The following is a 7,784-nucleotide window of genomic DNA, read 5'->3' as shown; positions in this document are numbered from 1 at the left end:
TGGTGGTGGTGGTAATGATGGAGACTAGGGTGAGAAAAAAATCAGAGTTGAAAAGAAAGACATGGAATTTGGGCATGACAGATACAGCATTAGCAGGATAAGCCAATTGGAGAACCCAGGTATCTAGATCTAGGTTCCTTTGCCATCTAACTAAGCATCTTTCACAGTTCTCTTCCCTACATTTAGACTCTCTGCTACCCCTTCTTGATGTCCTTTGACTAAGTTAGTAAGCTGTTTCAAGCCTTCTTACCGTCCTTCTTTGGACTGTAATATTCCAAGTCTAATTAGCAATGATGAACACAGGATGAGCCTGAGAATGATGGGGCAGGGAATATGTTTTATCTCTATTGTTTAAATAAACTGAGAATTCAGAATCACTGCCCAAAGGAAACAGAAAGATGGGGTAGACCCAGCTTTGTGAGCAACTGATATGGGGAAACTCTGTTCTAAGTATTCTTGACCACCAGCTCTGTCAGAAAGCATCCAAGTTATTAATGGTATTTCTCATGCCAAATTATTCAGCTATTTATGTTCCACTGTTTATATTCACTAAATGTGACTAATTTTTTTCCATACTATTTTCATTAACAGTTCTATTAGGGCCTCTGCAAAGGCATTTATATGTATGTTTTTTCTGAATCCTCTGAATAGTCATAGGAGATAAAATGCATTGTAATCCCATTCTACAAATGAAAAAGCTGACTCTGGAGGCAGTTTAAAAATATCTGTGTATATGGTGTTGACTGAGATATTAACAAAGTGAAGCAAAATAGTTAGGTAAGTTAGGTAGTGAATGTATAGACAAGAGGCCGGACGGGCCAATAGGTGCCAAGATTGGGTACAGAGGGACAAACAACTTCAGAGGAGAGGAAGTTAGGATCATATAAGCAGGGTGAGAAGCAGTGTTGAACATCACCTTCCTAAGCTGAAATCTTATTCTGCAATTTCTAGTTGCTCTCAGACACTCACCCTTTCTGATCTTGTAAAATGAAGATTAGAAATAAGAGCCACCACACAGATAAAATAGTTAGTAGAAAGCCCAGCCATCTATTGTTATTGGAATCATCATTTCACATTAAGAGAATCCACATTCTTCTTTCAGTAGATGAGAGATGATCCAAAGTCACTGGCCCTATATGTCACTTAACATGCAAATACAACTGAGTAAAATATTTTCAAGGGCACAATGGAAAGGGCAGTTGACTAGAAGAACAATGTAAACATCTTAGAGTGGCAACAGGCATAGTAAAGGATAGTGCTAGTTGACCTTGCTAGGACAAAGTTCAGGGAGAAAGAACTAAGTGAGGAGACTGCAGTTTTCTTGTTCTCCCCTTACTACACGCAATCACACACACACACACACACACACACACACACACACACACATGCACACATGCATCCATGCGAAATATGGGTATCCTTACACGACTGAGATCACTGACTGATAGCCTTCTCCCTTAAGCCTCTTCATATCTTAGGTGTTCAGACCTTCCCATTGACCTTCCAGCTCTGATAAAGACCCTCAAACCACTAAACAGCAAACAAAGCCACATGATGGGCATACAGGAGATCCAATGCCCCATATCTTCAGTGGTGCACGGCACAGGGAAGGCCACTATAGTACCAAGTCCTAAGTCCCATATCTGATGGGTCAAGGCTGGCTAGCTCCCCTCTCCCCCTGCTTTCTACTTCAGGACTCTCTGAACCACTAACTTTGGCAGGGTTTTTCTTACTTCCTAGTTAGCATTCTGCAGTGTTTGTTTGTTTGTTTGTTTGTTTTTTCCATAAATTCCTTGAAAAGCAAAAACCAATGCATTTATTTCACATATATGGGGAAAGGGAGATTGAGGTAGGAGTAAGCTTTATCTACCTTGCAGATGGAAAGTAGTCTTTCAACTCAAATTTCTGCCTCAGAGTTGCTCTATAAATGCTTCCCAGTTTAAAAACCACCTAGGCAGTTTGTCCCAAGAGGCTTCTATACCTATGTGTTATTCTTACAGATAATTCTAGCTCTAGCCCTGTGCTGTGGTCTGAATGTGTAGGACTACCCAAAACTGTTTAAATTGCTATCCCCAAACCATGGTATCTATGACTGGGGCTTTTATGGAATTCATGAGCTACACATTCCAGCAAGCAAAGGATAACCTGGGTGGCCATCAAGCTTCTTGATATAGCTATAACAAGCATGGGGAAGGGACTTAGCATAAAGGGGGAGAATTCGCTGAGCACCCTCTGCCAAAAGACATTCCTCTATTATTTCTATGTAGAATATGAGCTCAGGGGGTACTGGTTAGTTCATGTTGTTGTTCCACCTATAGGATTGTAGACCCCTTCAGCTCCTTGGATACTTTCTCTAGCTCCTCCATTGGGGGCCCCCATGTTCCATCCAACAGATGACTCCGAGCATCCACTTCTGTATAAAGGCAGATACTATTGATTATGGTATGGATCCCTGGATGAGGCAGTCTTGCATGGTCGTTCCTTCTGTCTCATCTCCAAACTTTGTCTCTGTAACTCCTTACATGGGTATTTTGTTCTCCATTCTAAGGAGGGACGAAGTATTCACACTTTGGCCTTGCTTCTTCTTGAGTTTCATGTGTTCTGCAAATTGTATCTTGGGTATTCTAAGTTTCTGGGCTAATATCCACTTAACAGTGAGTGCATATCATGTGAGTTCTTTTGTGATTGGGTTACCTCACTCAGGATGATATCCTCCAGATACATCCATTTGCCCAAGAATTTCATAAATTCATTGTTTTTAATAGCTGAGTAGTACCCCACTGTGTAAATGTACCACATTTTCTGTATCCATTCCTCTGTTGAGGGATATCTGGATTCTTTCCAGCTTCTGGCTATTATAAATAAGGCTGCTATGTAGTGTCGCGTCCCACTCGACCGGCAAGAAAGACGCAATCACCGGTTCTTCTGCAGCAAGCAAGCTTTATTGCTTCTTCAGGAGGGAAGACCCCGACTCCGGAAAATGACGTTGCTTATATAGCCCTCAGCCATGGCGTTTCAGCTCCTGATTTGTTGCTCGCCCATCACCCCATTACTACGCCCCGAGATGGGGAGTGACTAGGCATGAGTTCACTCTCGCACCTGCGTACAAGGCTTGTTTACTAATTAGGCACAGTGGAGGCCAACGCCATCGTATAATGGCGATTGCTAGCGGCACGGCTCTCCACAATGTAGAATATGTTTAATATTGGGAGTTTCACTATTAAGAAGTATGGTCTTATTGGAGTAGATGTGGCCTTGTTGGAAGAATTCTATCACTGAGCCTGATTTGAGCACTTGAAACCTCAAAGGTAGTCAAAGTGCCTGTGAAGCTGAGGCTGGACCAGAAAGAATGGAGTGTGTGTCTCTCAGAGTTCTATGGCCACATCTTCACAAAATACTTACAGTAACTGCCTACACTTAATCCTTCTTATATTCATTCCCTCTCTCTCTCTCTCTCTCTCTCTCTCTCCCCCTCTCTCTCTGTCTCTGTCTCTCTCTCTTTTTCTCTCTCTCTTTCTCTGTGTCAGTCTTAGTCTCTCTGTTTCTCTATCTCCATGTGTCTGTCTCTGTATCTATCTCTATTTCTCTGCTGTCTTTGTCCCTGTCTTTCTCTGTGTCTCTCTATGTGTCTCTGTCTCTCTGTCTCTGTCTCTCTCTTTCTCTCTCTCTCTCTCTCTTTCTCTGTGTCAGTCTTAGCCTCTCTTTTTCTCTATCTCCGTGTGTCTGTCTCTGTATCTATCTCTATCTCTCTGCTGTCTTTGTCCCTGTCTTTCTCTGTGTGTCTCTGTGTGTCTCTGTCTCTGTCTCTCTTTATCTCTCTCTCTGTGTCAGTCTTAGCCTCTCTGTTTCTCTATCTCCGGTGTCTGTCTCTGTATCTATCTCTATTTCTCTGCTGTCTCTCTTTCTCTCTCTCTCTCTCTCTCTCTCTCTCTCTCTCTCTCTCTCTCTCTCTCTCTCTCTCCCTCTGTGTTTGTGTTGTCATCATTGACATTTTCCTTATTTCCTAGGTTGCATAACCTCTACTTACTTGACAGGAAGATTTTCTATTTATTGAAACCATGTTAAATCATTAGGAGAGACCTCAGATTGAAACCCTTCCTGAGACCTCACCCTTTTAAAATGTTTTTGTTTTTTTTTTTTTTTTCTGGGTACCCTGAGTATTCATTTTTCCCTCATTCTGGTTCTTTTGATTTACATGTGCTTTCACTGGTCTGTAGTATTTGAAGACCTATTTTATTGCTTTTGGTTTTTATTTTGTGTGTGTGTGTGTGTGTGTGTGTGTGTGTGTGTGTGTGTGTGTGTGGAAGGTGCCCATGAGTGTGGTGCCTGAAGAATCCAGAAGAGAGCCTTGGACTCTCTGGAATTAAAGCTACAGGCTGTTGTGGGTTGCTGATGTGGTTGCTGGTAATTGAACTCTGTTCCTCTGGAAGAGCAGCAAGTGCTCTGACCGCTGTGGCATCTCTTCAGACCCTGGGTTTTTGTGGTTTTATGGTTGCATTGGACTGCCAATAGTGTGCCTTAAAAACTGGAATGTATTTAATATGAATAACCAGATCCTATTGCCCTGTAAAAGTAGAACTCCCAGCAAGACACTCAATTCTCTTCCTAAGACACAAAGACCACGATTCCCAAGAATAACTGGGACAGAGACCTATCTATTTACCAGGTTAGGTACCTGAGAAAAACTCCAATAGACTAAACGGCTTATGAGGAAGAGAAGTTCACTTTCCATAATCATCAGGCTAACAGTCTGAGGTCAAGGCATTGGCAGAAGGGGTGCCTGATGAAGGCCACTTGCCTAATTTATAAAGGGAAGCCTTGTCTTTACATGCTAGAAGGAACTGGCTGGCTCCCTGAGGTTCCCTTTATGCAGATATTCATTGTACATAAAAGGACTCTAGTCTTGTGTTTGATCATTTCCAAAAAACCCCAGCCATAGATACCATGGTTTGGGGATAGCAATTTAAACAGATTTGGGTAGTCTTACGCATTCAGACCACAGCACAGGGCTAGAGCTAGGATTATCTGTAAGAATAACACACAAGTATGGGAGCCTCTTGGGACAAACTGCCCAGGTGTTTTATAGACTGGGAAGCATTTATAGAGCAACCCTGAGGCAGAAAGACGAGTTGGAAGGCACAAACCAAAGGTCAACTCATACATTTCCAAACACACCTTTTATATGGTAAATGTATTTGAATCCAAGCATTTTAATGTATAAATGTTACAATGGCAGACTTTTGCAAATAAAAATATTTAGTATTCTGTTGTTTAAAATCAGATATTGTTATCATTTCAGTGCCTAGGCTGATCCCATAACTTGGAAATTTAAAATTGTGCCAGGATAAACATGGCATGCATAGCAAGTTCTTTTGGCTGTGCACAAGGTTCATATGTTAGTTCTATTTTTAGTTTTGTGAGGAACATCTACACTGGTTTCTATAGCACCTGGACTCATTTACATTCCTACCAACAGTGAATGAGCACTTCCCTTCCCCCCAATAACCATTGGTATGGTGGTACTCTTGGTGGTACCAACAAGATATGCTGAGGCTGTCCTCAAACTCAAAGCAAACTTCCTAACTCAGCCAACTTGTGACTTTTACTTTTGTTTGTTTTGTTTCCCTCTATATTTCTTTTGAGACTGTTGTGAGCAGGTTTGTTTTTTCTAATATCTGCTTTAGTGAGTTTATTATTGGTTTACAGAAAAGCCACTGGGTTGTGTGTGTTGGTTTTGTGTCTTGTTACTATGCTGAGGGTGTTTATCAGATGTAGCAGTCTTCTAAACTATTGCCATCTAAGTATAGAATTGTATCACTTTATGGCCATAATAATATTACTTCTTCCCTTCACATTTGTATCCCCTGTATTTCTTTTGCTTGCCTTGTTGCTTTAACTAACACTTCAAGCACTCTTCAGGGGTATCTGACATTTTGATAGTGTTATACAATCTTGTCTTTTTTAAACAGAGTATGTATTTGAGAGTTTGCACTATTAAAAGAATTTTTTTCAATATCTTGTAACATTCTGAGTAAGTTTATGATCTGGAGTTAGGCGATATTCATACCTATATTCAGCTACATGCCAGTGAATTGCAGTATGGACATGTTCATGACTATATTGAGTGAGAGAGTGAGCATTTTCATGTCTCATTCTTGATTGTAATTTGTGATTTTCTTAGAAGGTCTTTGATGAGCAATTTTAAGAGATAATTTTTCTCTATATAATAATTTTTGTTGGTGGTTACTATTCTTTGGGTCTTGAAGTATATCTTGTCATTTCTGACTTTTAATGGGGCTTTTCCCCCTGGCTTCTTCTGGAAAGCTGGTATAAGAGTAGAGAGTCTGCCTTTGTAAGTAGCTTGGCTGCATGCCTGTTCACTTATGGGTGCGTTCCCCTCTTCACAGAGCTTGTGTGCAGTTCCTGTCTGTGTGTCTTCAATTTCTCCCTTCAACACGGCCTGACCTTTCCATCGTTTAAACCAATGTCCCTAGTGGATGCCGACCCCACAAGAGATTCCTGAGCCCATAGTGGTTCTCAAGACAAGTGTTTTGCTTGGCTATTAGAGAGGAGAAGACTGGGGGCTTGTGGCATAGAAATTTACAGGATTCTGCTTCCTGTCACTGAAAGATTTGACTGTAAGACCTATTTCAAGATGACTCGCCACTGTAACATGAGTGAATGATGTGGGAGGCAAGGGCTCTCTTCTATAGAAGCTCCAGCCTGTGCAAATGATAGATATCACATCTCTAGTCATGTTTTTGCAGAGTGCCAGACAGCATACCTGTGAATGTCGCTGGGGTTTTCTTTTTCTCTTTGGCTTATAGCTCCACTGTGGGGTTTGTTATCCCCTCTCCTGCCATTGTATCACCTCCAGTGTTAGAGTCCACTTCTTTTACAGATCTGAGGTTCAATGTTCCGCATCTCTCAAAATTTCTATCTAGTGTGTGCTATTTCACTCCTGTCTTTTTATGCCATCCACTCTCCTGCAGCCATCTACTATTTTGTGCATTGTTTCTCAGACTAATGAAGAAGCAGTGAAATTATCAGGGGTCTTTCTAATGTGACAGCTTCCATTCCTCAAGCTTCAATAATCTAAGCATTAATGTCACTATTATCAGTACCACTAAAACACCACACACACACACACACACACACACACACACACACACACACACACACACACACACATTCATTGTGTCAGAGTCTTTTACTGAACTCAGAGTTTGTCAACTTTATTTCTTCCAATTAATCATTTTCACCTACCATCCATCCTTTGTCTCTGCCTCCTGAGGGCTGAGATCACAGGCAGGCTACCATGGTTGGCTTTTACGTGGGTTGCAGATACCCAAACTCTTGCCTTGATGCTTCTTTGAGAAGCACTTTGTCTATTGAGCCAACCCTATTCATTCTGATTCACAGAAATAATCTCTAATTATATGTTCTTAATGGATTATATATTTATAGCTATGGCATTATATTGTGCAAATATAAAAAATGTGCTTGTGCATGCATACACACACATAAACACCATACACACACACACACACAGACCACACAAACACACACATCACACATACATACACACACATACACACACACACACACACACAAGCAGTTATGCACATACACTCATTCACCATGGCACAGGCCAGGCAGAATCTTAGAGACATGGAAACATAGAAACATAGGAGAGTCCCTATCTACATAGCATGTAAAATCTAGGAAAAGAGAAATAATGAGTTAGTCACTGCAGGCTTGAAGGCTGGGACCCTGTCCTAAGA

The sequence above is a fragment of the Mus musculus genome, chromosome 2 (assembly GCF_000001635.26).
Source record: "Mus musculus strain C57BL/6J chromosome 2, GRCm38.p6 C57BL/6J".
In the NCBI taxonomy this organism is placed as follows: Eukaryota; Metazoa; Chordata; class Mammalia; order Rodentia; family Muridae; genus Mus; species Mus musculus.
Note: the sequence above shows the minus strand (reverse complement) of the source record.